This window comes from Triticum dicoccoides, chromosome 6B (genome assembly GCF_002162155.2).
Source record: "Triticum dicoccoides isolate Atlit2015 ecotype Zavitan chromosome 6B, WEW_v2.0, whole genome shotgun sequence".
NCBI lineage: Eukaryota > Viridiplantae > Streptophyta > Magnoliopsida > Poales > Poaceae > Triticum > Triticum dicoccoides.
In genome coordinates this window covers 266,736,470-266,752,126 of record NC_041391.1, presented here as the reverse complement: position 1 = coordinate 266,752,126, position 15,657 = coordinate 266,736,470, and the positions used below count along the sequence as shown (strand labels likewise).

Below are 15,657 nucleotides of genomic sequence, written 5' to 3'. Positions count from 1 at the left end.
AGGGATCCCCACCCCACCTCCCAATGAACGCCCCCCAACTGCCGGTGACTGCCAACCAGAGGTCTCACGACTTCGAATATCGACCGACCACTAGTTTATTACCATTTATGTCCTTCATATACGTGCTGAGGGTGGGCCCTATGGTAATGTGTGCTGCTGAATGTGGACCGTTTGACTGGTCAATTGATCGTGTTATCAACAAATTACGGAGCTGTATGATGAGCCAGTGACCGTATGATAAACCTAAAATGTACTCCTATTTTATTAACACAGTACAGACTCAAACTACCATTTCTTTATTTCATATACGGGCTGACAGGTGGGCCCCATGGTTACGCACCCCAATGGTGCAACACTAGTTGTGTCGTTTGACTGGTCAATTGATTGTGTCATCAACAAAATACGGAGTTGTACGGGTGAGCCAATGATAGTATAATCATGACATGTATTTGTTTAACATGGTACAGACGCAAGGGCTCATATATACACGCAAGCACTCACCGCTATAAGCGCACACACGTGAACCCTACCCCTATGAGCACCTTTGAGAGAGTGGGCCAGCATATATGATCTTGAGATTTTACGAAGTCACCATAGGTGCCTCGTAGTCGAGTGGAACGTCTCCTCCCACTGAACGTACATCGTCGGAAAATATTGAAATTAACACAAGATAAATGCAAGCACCAGGACTTTAACCTTGGTGGGCTCGAGAAACCACTGTCCTCTAACCATCCAACCACATGTTGGTTAGCACGACAAAATGTATGTGGTGACCGTGATGAGCTTATTCTGAAGTCCAGTGACCATATCGTGCTTCCGCTTCAAATACAATGACCGTAAGTGTCGTCAAAAATATGGAGCACGCATCAAATGCAAAGTCCGTCAGTGTCATCAACATAATATGGAGACGTATCGTGAGCTAGATACTGTTGTACTATTGTATATGCTTATTTTCTTAGTGGCCGATTGTGTGTGTGGTGTGGTGGGCACATCATTTCTAGTTGTGGTGGGTCAACATGAAGACTCATGGCTCGGTTCCATCCTACGCCACATATAGGTTGGACCGAGACGTGTTATACGAAGACCCATGTGGAGGACTCGGCGTACAACACGAAACTACCAGAGTTGCGGAGGACTCTATCCCCACTGGTGATAAGCCGACTGTATATGATTTGTAACCCTAGGCCCTTAGTATGTTATACAAGCTTGGGGGCTAGTTCGTCGATAGTATACACACACGCACAATCCCTGGTATTCACGTGCACTTTGTACACACCCCTATCACTAATATACAGTACCAGGAGTAGGCTCTTTCTTCAACTGCAAGGGTCCGATCCGAACTAGGGTAAAACTTTGCCTCGTATTACCATCCAGCCTAACAGCCAGGGATATCCTACTGAATGATATGATGAAATCATATCTGCCAACTACTATTAGAGAGGTTTGTCAGGGGGCAATGTGTGCGAGAGAGGCCTAAAGATAATGTGCGTGCGGGAGATACGTCAGCACATATATATGTGCATATAGAGGGCTAGTAGAGACAGTGCATGTGTATATATGCATGTGAGAGAAATAGTGTTTTCCAACTGAGATTAGTGAAAAGAGTGGTACATAGTAGTCAGAAAGAAAGAGAGAGAAACAGAGAGAGCATGTGCGTGAGACACCGTGACACCCTGAGAGAGATTGTGAGCATGTGTGAAAGAGAAATGCCGATGCATATAAAGTGTGTGCACTTATGCGTTAGATAGAGAGATATATAACGCGTTTGTGAGAACGGGGCGAGGCATAGTGCATATACGTGTAAAAGGCAGTTCTACGCATTAAATTAAAATATAAATGGCATTATTATTTTTGGATGAGATCATGAATTTTGCAAAATTGCATATGGACGAAAATCGGTCTATCAGACACCCATACTCTATTGAATTCTAGCATGTGCATGTGTTTATTTCATATTATCGATCCATAGAGTGAGAGTGGTTTGAAATACAGGCAATGGATGCTTTTGCAATTCATATATAAACATTAATTAGTGCACTCCATGTTGTTAGTGTGAAGCACTTTATACATTTGTCACTTGCATGGATACATTCCAAATTGCTAGCTACGAAATAAAATACATGTCGAATTCAGCATAAAGGGGGTTTCGACGATTCGAATTCATAGGAAGTGCATTCATCTATTTGAACCCGAGATAATGGCATTTGTAAATCAGATGTAAAAGGGGCATCAATCTTTGTTGTGAGTTTGAACATGCTATATATATTCATACGCATATCTAACTTTTTTTTGCAACCAAGGAGATTATATCTGGAACCATGCATGAACTGAGGTAAGTTGCATATTTTTTAATATATGCTCATGTACAATGTATATTAAAATGTACCCCCTTCATTCCAAAATAATTGTAGCTTTAGGATTTTCAAGAGTGAAGATTTGTGAAGTCTGACAAATCCTGAAAGTTCAATTCAAGAGAACCAAAAACGTTAATGCTTCTGCTCCCAAATATTGAACGAAGCGCCAAATAGGCCTCTGGTCACCCGAAACCGCGCGAGACTAATGTTTTGGTGGTAGGAAATTAATGTCCTGACTCTGGCCCGTGTAGCCTATCGGCCCAATGTCCAAAGGTCTAAACCGGGGTAGGTTTGTAACTTCACCAAGACGCCAGTCTCAACCGCCTCCGAGAAGCATTCATACGCCGTGGGCGCCTAAACACCCATGTGCTCAGCCGAAATCTATAACGCCCACATTTGGGACACCTGACATGACTGTCCTACCCCCAACCCGCAATATGTCCGAAATTTTAGATGGGGGCAAAGTTTGTAACTTTCCCCAAATTTCAAACAAGCGCGTCTCAAACCGAAACATTGTTCCCCCTTACTTCCTCGCCTCCCTCTGTTTCCCCATTCATACTCCATGGACGTGAAAACGCCCTCACCACCAGCCGCGAAACCCCAGCCTCCTCCGTCCTCCACCCCATAGCGGCCAATCCACTGCCGCCCTCCTCCATCACGCTGGAGCTGGTACCCCGACGTTGTCGTCCAACGCAACCGCAATGCCCTCAAGGACTTAGCAGCTGAAGCCGAGGCAGAGCTGCCTCCATGATGCCGACGCCGACATGCGCCGTACCAGAACCACTCTGACCATGCCGTCCTGCGCCTCACTGCTGTGGCTCCACTGTCGCAACTGTTCACCGCACCGGAGCTGTTCCCGCTACGCCGCCGTTCGCCGCCTTGGATCCGCTTCCCCGCCGCCGACAGATGGCCACCGCACCACACTCAACTTGGCCATGGGTTCTTTCAAGGCTGCACCGTCCTCTCCAACTTCTGGTTTCCGGCGAACAACAAGATCGTCGGAAAAACAGAAGGAGGACACAGCACTGCCAGCAGAAAGAGGTACTCCTCTTCCCTTATTCGTGCAAATCTTACGTCTCCGCTCACACCGTATTCATCCCATAAAATAAACTAGTTGCGCGCTTCTTACTGCATCTTCTTCGTGATACTAAATGCACAAGGTTTCCTCCCTTTTACTATTTCACCTTTGCTAGAGGTCAGTAGCCCGCCTGGATTTCAATTCAGGGTCAGTTGAACCGCAATTAAAAGAAGCAGCACCTGCTTAGGCGCACGGAGCACCTAGTCCGCCTGTTCCCCGGGGAAGCGGCACATCGGTGTCTATCATAGGGGTGTGGGGTGCAGGAGCTGCTTGCGCTCGATCTGGAGGTCAGCGGGGCTTGAATGGATGGCTGGGGGCGGTGCCAAGCACAGCGGTGCGGTAGGTCGAGGGGAGGGCGCAGGCAGGGGAGGAATACTGGGCCGGTGGTCGCTGGCGTTTCGAGGAAGATAGTCACCACTGGCTGGCTGAAGGTAGATGAAGGCGATCAGCCCATTCTTTGTACATCGGACGGTGCAGAAAAAATGGACTGACCTATTTGCTTCCAGTCGGCTGTTATTTTCATAGAATCCTGTAGTAATTGAGTGTGCCATGCAAGCTGTACAGCTATCATATGTCTCACATCATTTAGTTCTCACCGACCTGCTATCTGCTACCTTTACACTGTACTAATTGTGCACACACTTCACCCATACTCACACTATTGTTTTTTATGCATGGGTATTTCAGACTCTGACGCAGTGTTGATGAATGCAGAAAAGAAAAGACAGAAGTCGCTCCAGTGTAATTCGAAGATAAGCACTAAGCGTTTCAGCGCTCTAATGGGTGCATTGTCAGCAGTTGGAGACAGTAAAAGTAGCTCTGTAGTTGATGATCTCAATTGCCACACACAACCATCCCAGGTGCTTGCTTTAACTTTGCGCTGTCAAATGTGGTTGCATGTTGCATATGGTGTCTAGCTTGTATTGCTTCCAATTTGGTTAAATTGCATCTGGTTACTTTACACATTATACCTTTGATAATGACATGCCTTCCTGTTTTTGATACATACTACATATGTCTATTAACCATGTTCGTACATCAAACTAATGCTCTTTTGTATCCCTCGTCAATCACTTATGACGAGACAGTCAACCAGGTGGGTTACTATGAGATGCCCTAGTCGTTTAAAGAGTGCAGTGTCATCCTCCCCACATGATTCTCAAGAAATAACAAGGCTAAATGAAGATAGTCAACGTAGCTCTTTAGTTGATCACCGCAATTCCCCCACACCACCATCGCAGGTGCTTGCTCTTACTTGGCAGTGTGATATGTGGTTGCATGTTGCATATGGTGTCTACCTTATAATGCTTCTAATTAGGGTAAATTACATCTGCTTAGTTAACACATTATACATGTGAATATGACATGCCTTCCTGTTTTTGAAATATACTACGTCTTTCTATTAACCATGTTCTTACATCAAACTACTTTTCTTGTGTATCCCTCATCAATGCTCCTAATTTGTTAAATTGCATCTTCTTAGCTTACACATTATACGTGTGAATATGACACGCCTTCCTGTTTTGGTACATACTACATCTGCCTATCACACAATATTCTTATATCAAATTACTGTTCTTGTGTATCCTGCGTCTATCGCTTATGATGAGACAGTCACGCGCGTGGGTTAATATGAGACGCAATACTCTTATAAAGAATGCAATTTCATCCTCTCCACATGATTCTTAAGAAACATCAAGCCTAAATGAAGATATTGAATGTTGCTCTTACTTGAAGACAGCACTTCCCCTACACCACCATCACATGTGCTTGCTCCAACTTCGCAGTGTGATATGTCATTGCATGTTGCATACGGTGTCTAGCTTGTAATGCTTCTAATTAGGGTAAATTGCATCTTAGTTTACACACTATACCTGTGAATATGACATGCCTTCCTATTTTTGGTACACACTACATCTATGTGTTAACCTTGTTCTTACATGAAACTACCACTCTTCTGTATCCTGCATCAATCACTTACGATGAGTCACCTTTATTCGTTGCATATTGCATATTATTTCTAGCATGTTGCCATGTATTTTTTCTAATTTGGTCAAATACATTTGTTAGGGCACCCTTTTAATTTGGCAGAGTGATATTGGTTTCATCTTTCATATGGTTTCTAGCTTGCATCGATTCTAACAAGTTCAAGCACCTTGTGCTTCGTTTACACTTTATACATCATACATGTCAATATGTCACGTCGTCCTATTTTTCATACATATTCCATCCTCCTATCATGCGGCTGCCTTGCATGAAAGTAGTGTTCGTCAGTATCATGCATCAATAAGTTCTGAAGAGCAAATTTTATTCCTTTTTCTTGTGGGTTTGACTTGACAAGGCAACATAAAGAAAAAGGAAGGAAAAGAGTAAGGAAGGCGATGATGGTGGTCCTCTACAGCAATGTAAACGGAGCATCTGTACCGATTCTCCTTGTACTGATAGTGCATTACAAGGTCCAAGTCTCTGCTCCCCTACTCCACCACCCAAGGTGCTTGCTCTAACTTGGCAGTGTGATATCTGGTTGCATGTTGCATATGGTGTCTAGCTCGCATTGCTCCTAATTAGTGTAAACTGCATCTGCTTAGCTTACACATGATACATGTGAATATGACACGCTTTCCTGTTTTTGGTACATACTATATCTGTCTATCATATTATGTTCTTACATGAAACTACTCTTCTTGTGTATCCTGCATCAGTCACTTATGATGGGACACCTTTAAGTTGGTAGTGTGATATTGGTTTGCGTCCTGAATATGATTTCTAGCATGTATTGCTTCTAGTTTGATGAACGCCACCTATGACCAGACAGTTTTAACTTGGCAGAGTGATATTGATTGCACCTTCTATATGGTGTCTTGCAGTGTTTCTAATTTGTTGAAGTGCCTTCTTCTTAGTTACCACATCATAGGTGTGAATATGTCAAGCCGTCCATTTTTACATACATATTCCATCCTCGTATCATGACTTTGCCTTTCATCAGAGTAGTGTTCGTCAGTATCATGCATGAATGACTTCTGAAGAGCGAATGATATTCCTTTTTCTTGTCGGTATGACCTCACAATGCAAAATCAATAAAGCTGAAGGAAATTGGCAAGGCATTGGATGATGGTGGTCCTTCCGAGCAACTGAAACAGAGGTTCTCTACAAATTCTACTCCGTCATCCTCCCAACAAGATTCGCAAGACAACGCAAGGCTAGATAGTCAATGTAGCTGTATAGATGATGAGCACATCTCCCCTACTCCACCATCACAGGTGCTTGCTCTAACTTGGCACTATTATATGTGGTTGCATGTTGCATATGATGTCTAGCTTGTATTGCTTCTAACTTTGTTGAATCGCATCTGCTTACTTTACACATAATGCCTGTGAATATGACATGTGTTCCTGTTTCTACATCAGACTACTATTCTTGCATATCCCGCATCAGTCACTTATGATAAGGCACCTTTAAGTCGCCACTGTGATATTGGTTATGTCTTGCATATGATTTCTAGCATATACTGCTTCTAATTTGTTGAAACACCATACAGTTTGAACTTGGCAGAGTGATATTGGTTGCATCTTTCATATGGTGTCTAGCTTGCAGTGCTTCTAATTTGTTGAAATGTCTTTTGCTTAGTTACCACATCATAGGTGTGAATATGTCACACCATCATGTTTTTCATACATATTCCATCCTCGCATCATGTGTTTGTCTTTCATCCGAGTAGTGTTCATCAGTATCATGCATGAATGAGTTCTGAAGAGCAAATTTTATTCCTTTTTCTTATCATTACAGCTGAAGGAAATTAGTCCGGCAGTGGATGATGGTGGTCCTTCGGAGCAACTCAAACAGGGGGTCTCTACAGATTCTACTCCGCCATCCTCCCAACAAGATTCGCAAGACAACACAAGGCTGGACAGTCAACGTAGCTGTGTAGATGATGAGCACATCTCCCCTACTCCACCATCACAGGTGCTTGCTCTAACTTGACACTATTATATGTGGTTGCATGTTGCGCATGATGTCTAGCTTGTATTGCTTATAACTTGAATTGCATCTTCTTACTTTACACATAATGCCTGTGAATATGACACGTGTTCCTGTTTCTAGAACATACATGTACATGATGAGCACATCTCCCCTACTCCACCATCACAGGTGCTTGCTCTTACTTGGAACTGTTATACGTGGTTGCGTTTTCCGTATGATGTCTAGTTTATATTGTTTCTGATTATGTAGAATTGCATCTGCATAGCTTACAACTTATACCTGCAATGATCACTTACCCATAAGACACATTTAACTTGGGACTGTGATGTAGGTTGCATCTTGCATTGTCTTCTAGCTTGTACTTCTTCTAATTTCTTGAAATGGCACTTACGACGAGACACTTTTTACCTGATAGAGTGATATTGGTTGCATGTTCATACGATGCCTAGCTTTCATTTTCTTCTAGTTTTGTTGAAATGCCTTCCGCTTACTATTTTTTCATACATATTCCATCCTTCTATCGTACGTGTGAATATGAAACACTGTCTTTTTTTGTATACATTCCATCCTCCTATCCTGCGCTTGCCTTACATCAAAATAGTGTTCGTCTGTATCATGCATCAGCCAGTTATGCCGAGCTAATTTTATTCATCCTCTTGTGGTTTTGACTTCATAAGGCAATATCAGAAAATAGGAAAGAAAAGAGTAAGTTAGGGGATGTTGGTGGTACTCCACACCGACGCAAACAGAGACTCTAGATTCGCCACTGCTACTGCTAATGAAGTTGAAGTCCCAAGTCTACATGATGAGTTCATCTCCCGCACTCCACCATCGCAGGTGCTTTCTCTAAGTTGACAGTGTGATAATTGGTTTCATGTTGCATATGTTGTCTAGCCTGTATTTCTTCTATTTTGATTAAATTGCACCTGCTGAGTTTATACGTTATACATGTGCATATGACATGGTTTTCTGTGTCTAGAATACACTGCATCTATCTATCATACCATGTTCTTACATCAAAGTACTGCTGTTGTGTATCCTGCATCAGTAACTTATGATTGGATGCTTTTAACATGGCAGTTTGATAGTGGTTGCATCTTGCATTGATTTCTACATTGTACTGCTTCTAATTTTTCGAATTGCCACTTATGACAAGACACTTTTAACTTGGCAGAGTAATATTGGTTGCATCTTTCATATGGTATCTAGCTTGCATTACTTCTATTTTCTTGAAAATCCTTCTGCTTAGTTTGCACATCGTAGCTGTGAATATGTCATGTCATCCTGTTTTTCTTACATATTCCATCCTCATACCGTTGTCTTCCATCAAAGTATTGCTTGTCTGTATCATGCATCAATGAGTTCTGAAGAGTGATTTTATTCTTTTGTGTTGTGGGTACAGTTTGACATGGCAAAGTCAAAAAAGAGCAAGGAAAATAATATAGTAGGGAGTGTTGTTACTCGTCAGGTGAAACGGAAAAGGTTCTGCCGTCGGGATTCTGCTGGTACTTATAGTGCAGTAGAAGGTCCAAGTCCACCGGCTAAATCTACAAACACAGTATCACCTGCTCCACCAGCTGCAACATCCGCTTCAACTGTACCAGCATCTCAATCAGGTACTCGTTCGTTTGCTCCGGAACTGGCCAGTTCCCAAGCTGCCTTCACACCTAACACTACTTCCGAAGCACTGCTGACACAACAGGACTTGGCAAGATCAGATGAACCTCATGAGCATTGTCGGTGTCAAAAACGGCGGATCTCGGATAGGGGGTCCCGATCTGTGCGTCAAGGCTGATGGTAGCAAGAAGTAAGGGACACATGTGTTTACCCAGGTTCGGGCCCTCTCAATGGAGGTAAAACCCTACTTCCTGCTTCATTAATATTGATGATCTCTACTCCTAATGGACGACTTGGTGAATAGTCTACGCGGTTTATTTTCGCTGGGTTTTTTTCATCATCCTCCCACCTCCGGTTTTTTTCCGTCCCCCTCCCCCCACCACCCCTCCCACCTATGCAGCCAAAACACCATACCTATCGATCCCCTAGACGACACAGAGCCGCCGTCCTCTCGTGCGATCTCGCTGCCGCCACCCTCCGATCCGATCATCCTCTCCCGAGGATCCGGATGATGGGGCGGCAGAGATGGCCACGAATCTATTACGGCGATAACGCCGCCGGATCCGCATCCGCAGCATCCGGATGGAGGTCGGTGACGAACCCTAGCCTAGCCGTCAGCATCGGGATCGAACCCCTGCTCTCGGTGCTTGGGCAAGGCATATGGGGGTGCTTGTTGCCGCGGTGGACCTCGACGCCGGCGACATCTGCAGCATCTCCCTCCCGTCGGGCTGTAGGCCGACGACGAACCCAAGCCTAGCCGTCAGCTTCGGGATCCAACCCCTGCTCTCGGTGCTGGGGTAAGGCATATGAGGGTGCTTGCTGCCGCGGTGGACCTCGACGCCGGCGACATCTGCAGCATCTCCCTCCCGTCGGGCTACAGACCTGTACGCCCAAGGTACGCCTCTTCCTCCTTCCTTTCCCCTCCCTACCAAGACTGCAGCTTGCTGATGTGTCGATTAGTGGTAGTGATGGATCTAGGATGAGGATAAACTGGCGCATAATCCATCATGGATTAGATTATTTCCTACGGCAGCTTGAATTGGCCATGTTTGGTTGAGCATATATACGCAGTGTGATTAAATCTCACTAGTAGTCTACACAAGACTTGAGGGGAGATTGAAAAAACAGCAACAACAGCTATCTAATCCTCCCGCCTAGCCTGCATGTGAGGAACGAATCAAGCCCTTGTGTCTGTCTCTCTCAATGTGTAAAGTAAGTGCAATCTCTCCCACCTAGCCTAGGATACATCGCCCGTCACGGATTAGCATCCCCAGGACGCTGCCGCCGCCGCCGTGGATCCACTGCCACGCACAGCTTGGGCCAAGCCGCATGCGCCCTTTGTCTGGATGTCGATCGGGGGCGACGTGAGAAGGGACAAGGTAGAGAAAGGCGGTCAGGTTAGCGCCGCAGTAGAGGTAAGTGAAGGGGCCGGGGTTGCATCGCCGCCGAGATGCGCGAGGGGATCAGAGTTGTGCAAAGCGGATTCATCAGAGCACTTCGCTCCCACTGGCTTTGGCCTAATGCTTAGATGGATTGATGCGTAAGTTTGAATCCTTTCTTTTTTCACTTCTCTAATGGATGGCTGATGGCTTAATGCTTTGATGGATGGATGCATGCTAGAACTGGCTGATATGTGCTTGTGTGTGCACATTTTTTTCTTTTGGTTTTTGTAGAGATTGGTTCAGCTTCTCTGCTTATTGATTTTTGTAGAGATTGGCCAAGAACAACCGCAATCCGTCATGGTCGTGTGGCAAGATACAGAGGGAAGGGAAAAAGGATTGGGATGTGAGGTAGCAGAAGGGCGAGGAACAGAGACGTAAGTGAGATTCAAAGTTTAGGTCGTGGCCGTTTCTTTCCTCTGGTTAATTAGCCTACCGAGTGTTCATGTCCGGCTCATATTTTTTCATCTAATTGCACTACAATTTTCGCATCTAGAAATGCCTTGTCATTGTTGTGCCCTATGTATTATTTTTGTTTGTCCTGCCTGCCTGCCTGCCTGCCTGCCTGGCAGTCCCGTGGGCCGAGCGTCAAGGTGATGGTCGCCGACCCTCCACGCCCCCTCTAGGGATGGGAAGTGCCTGCCTGCCTGCCTGCCTGCCTGCCTGGCAGTCCCGTGGGCCGAGCGTCAAGGTGATGGTCGCCGACCCTCAACGCCCCCTCTAGGGATGGAAGTGCCTGCCTGCCTGCCTGCCTCATATCCTATAGATTTTGGTCTGCCTTTTTCTTTGCTCACGAAGATGCACCTGATTAGTTTGTTTCACCTGTTTGATAAATAGTATTCTTCACAATGTAATTTTATTTCTAAGGTGTCTACTCAACGAATTGCTTGTGAGTGTGTGTTCTCAGAAATTGTGCAGAATAAACTCCTAATTAAATCCTTGGATATATATATATACATATATATATATATATATAATTCGTAGAGTTGCAAACACTTTCAATTGCAACTGTGGTGATCAGGACATTCTGTGTTGCTTGGACAACCAAGCTGAGACGGCGATGCCACCACCTACTTGTATCTGTACATGCCCTCCGGTGATTATTTCTGTGAGTGCCTAAATATATATCCTCTGCTCTTCAAATGGTAGGGTTTGAGGTTTTCATCCCCCCCCCCTTCCAGTTCTTGTGCTTGGCACCTTCAATTCCCCTTTCCCCTGCTCGAAGGAATTGGCGCCTCCGTTAGTGACCCCGAGTAGTGATGCAAGGATGTATTGTTTGATCTTCTCCAAAGATTTTCAAATAGTTATACTTTGATTCAAAGCTCATTGTGTTTTACTGTATATGCAGTTTTGTTCTTATGAATTTCTCCGAGTAGGTAGATCCTTTAGGGTTACTAACTTACTGTGAACAAATGTTTTCTCTTGTAACTACTTGTTGGTACTCCCTCCATTTCTTTTTAGTCTGCATATAAGGTTTGGTCAAAGTCAAGCTTTGCATAGTTGACTAGCTTTATATTAAAAATATATCAACATTCACAATATGAAATCAACATTTTCAGATTCACCATCAAATGTATTTTCATATTATATAGTTTGAGTATTGTAGATGTTTATATGTTTTAATATAAATTTGGTCAAACTTTGTGTAGTTTGACTTTGACCAAAACTTATACGCGGAGTAAAAAGAAACGGAGGGAGTATGTGCCCTAAACTAGATCACTTATCACTTCTATATCTCTGAACTAAAATACACCCAAGTTCCTATTCCTGCTACCACATAATATGTATTGTTGCCTTGTGTTGTAATGGTTTTGTTGTCACACTTGTATAAGTAAAGTGGGCAGGATGAATGACCTTAAGCAAACCACTTCCTCCAAACTAAACTAAGGCTTGCCATATTTAGTAATCATGCATATACATGTACATTAGTTTCTATCAAACATACCTGTGCTCCTGTAGCATATCTTCAGGTTTCGGAATTTAAATGTCCTTTGTTTTGTGTACAAGGTGGTTAACTGAGATTTTGTTTGCTTATTTTACTGATTTTTTCGAGCAATGCCTACATACATGGTTTATGATGTTATTGGTGGTCTAAAGCTTTTATAGAAGCATTTGAGCGTTCTCGAGCTTAGGAGTTAGGAATTCAAGGAGCAGTAATAAAAAAATTCCGATCTGTGTTGAAGAATGATCCTTAATTTCATTAGCTATCTGATATCTTTTTGACGGTAGGTCTGGAGCTCGCATCGACTTTTATTTGTATTTGCTATTATGTTTGGCGGTCTGATTTCAATAAATGCACTGAGTTTAGAGCTCAAAATTTTTTGAACGTTTATATCATTCTTTTCAGCTGAGGAAGGGTTGTGGACGATGCCAGGAGCGAGCAGTGGCAAGTGTTTTCTCATTTCCAATCTGTTTAATGTTCAGTTCATAGGAATATCCTGGACCACCTTCGAAAAAACCACAGCCTTCACTACCCCAGCAAACCATGGGTAGTTCCTGACCTTTAAAACACATGATGAAACAAAGTATTGTAGATACAAAATATTGCCATGTTGAACTCCAGAGATACAAAATATGCTACATGCTTCTCCGAGAATTATGTAAATTTGTCATGTCATTGAAAACTACATAGGGTTCCACCATTGATTGTTACCTTCAGTCCAGATTTTTGTTCCACAAGTGTTTCTTCCAATATTGGGTTGTTTTGTGACATCTGACACATATTCTTTTTATTATATATTATGACAGATGTGCCATTAGGAATGGTGTCATCCATCAGGACCTTAAACTAGACAAGTTACACACAAATAAGAAGAGTTCTCTAAAGGCAATTGATTTTGGGCCATCTGTGTTCTTCAGGACTGCTATTCTCTGGAACATACCTTTGCACCTTATAATCTAGATCTGCTAAAATAAGCGATGTAGATCTTCCCATTTTTTCCTCTGATTTGTTTAGTAATTTCAAGCCTCTGAAGGCAAATGTGGAAACTCTTGTTAAATTATGTAAAATATACATTTTCTACTGCATTTTGCTTGATTTTCCATCCCTACATAATGGAGTTAACTTAATTGATACAATTTATTCAGAATATATATTAAGACATTTTTGCCCCAGAACCTAATGCTTATTCATCATCTATGAGAGCTTTGCTAAAACTGTAAGCAAACCATACTACATGGCCCGAGAGGATCACCTTACAAATTGCTTTGATGTTGTGCACAAACTGAACAGATATACAAGAGCATGAGCTCTTTGTCAGGGGCTACCTTTACTTGTGTGGCCTCTAGCTGAGGAGTCCTTTAGCCTTTAGGTACTACTCCCTCCGTTCGGAAATACTTGTCATCAAAATGAATAAAAGGGGATTTATTTAGATGTATTTTCGTTCTAGATACATCCCTTTTTATCTATTTTGATGACAAGTATTTTCGGACGGAGGGAGTACCTCCTTGCAGATTTCAACCAAGAACAAAACTCCATTCGTTTCTATCAGTAGGATATCATGTTTAATCTACATATCTTTTTATTCAGTGTATTCGTAGACCAGTTGCGAGTTATTACCTAGGAAAATAAACATTTTTCTATCTCAAATTTGCATATCAATGCCCTTGCCTAATTTAAGATTGATTTTCTTATGAAGATGAAGATTTGTGCTGCTATAACGTTCTTCAGTTTCTGGTGTTTTAGATGTCAGTTCATGATTGAGATAGTTCTGGTGTGTTGTCTAGCTGAAAAATTGTAATTTTTGTTTTCTGTTATTGCTGAAGATTCTTTGCGCCTGCTCCGTTGTTCTTCTACCGTGGAACGATGAGCCATCTGGCCGGGCTCATCGCCACCTCACATGTTATCGATGTTGTACCCACCCCACTCCCTTCCGCCTCAAGGCAAGGGTATGTACCTTACTTAATTAACCTAGCAAATATAGTGTTATCTGTAATTATGAGAATGGAACACCAACATACCTGGTCTTGTGGATAATTACTACTGTTATCCAGTGCTCCATAACCACAACTGTAGAATACACCGAACTGGCCAAAAGTGCTCCATAGCCACAACTGTAGAACACACCGGACTGACCAAAAGATGCCTACAACCAATAACTACAGATATGCTCTCCTAGACCATGGTTGTTACCTGAGCCAAAAATTCAAAATCACTGTCACCTCTTTTCTGAATCAGAAGACGGCTGACTGTCCGATACTACTAAAAAAGCATAGCCCGAAAAGCATGAATGAATGATGGATCTGAAATTGTACTTCATTACTGATGTACATAGCACAAAAATCATAGATGGTTAGGCTATCGAGATTTGGCACACAATACATAACTTAAAAAATTACATGGCAATCAAAACATTACGCAAGTCTATGAAGAACATCATTGAATCCTTTTCCTTTAATTAATTTGAAAAAATACCTTTGCTCTTGCAGCAGTCTTGCTCCTTCGACGCTTCAACAACAGTTCACTGTTTAGTTTACCAGCCGGCGGCAGCATCAGCGGTCCACTGCACGGCAGCATGCAGCGTGAGCGGAGAAGCAGTGAGAGAAGGAGAAGCACCAGCAGCCAACACCCGGCACCTGGCGTGGAGGCCTGGAGGGCCCTCACTGCAGAGGGCGGCGAGAGTTGGCAAGACCGGCGACCAGCGGTTGGCAGCAGTGAGAAGCGAGTGACAGACTGGTGGTCTGGTCAATTTGGGGGAATGGAGGAGAACAGATAAGGTTTGGTTTGGGAAAGAAGGAGAATTTTTTTTGGAGAACTGGGAAAGGATGAGGTGAGAGGAGCGTGCGTGGGAGTTAGTCGATGTATATGGGTCAGATGTATGTGGGCTGGGCCAAATGCTTATAGTACACTGGGGTCGTGGCACCCTTTTGGTCACTTATGCATGCAAGTTGATCAACTATCTAATAAAATCTTCTAAAACACTATCTAATAAAACAAACATCTTTCAGGGTCCAGTAGGTGTTCTGTTGGCTATTCATTGATGCTCTGGTTTATTTGTTGTTACATGTACAAGCAATGCTTACTACTTCTCACTGATCATACATGATAAATAGCTTTTTCTGTTTTTCACTAATACACACAAGCTAATTAACCATCCAATTAAATGAGCTGTGTTTTCGAATTTAATAGGTCTTCTGTTTGTTTATGTTGTCCTCTATTTGATGTTCCAAACTCCTACCATGATCTCCT

The 15,657-nt window shown here is 43.1% G+C and overlaps 1 long non-coding RNA gene across 1 annotated transcript in view; it reads right to left on the bottom strand.

Annotated features, from left to right (window-relative positions):
* LOC119322176 overlaps positions 1–15,160 on the bottom strand; it is a 25,365-nt gene extending 10,205 nt beyond the window's left edge. The window contains exons 1-2 of the long non-coding RNA XR_005155443.1: positions 14,884–15,160; positions 14,430–14,601 (exon numbers count right to left, since the gene is read on the bottom strand). This is a non-coding gene — a long non-coding RNA (uncharacterized LOC119322176). The remainder of the gene's footprint in view (positions 1–14,429; positions 14,602–14,883) is intronic.
* Between the last annotated feature and the right edge of the window lie 497 nt (positions 15,161–15,657).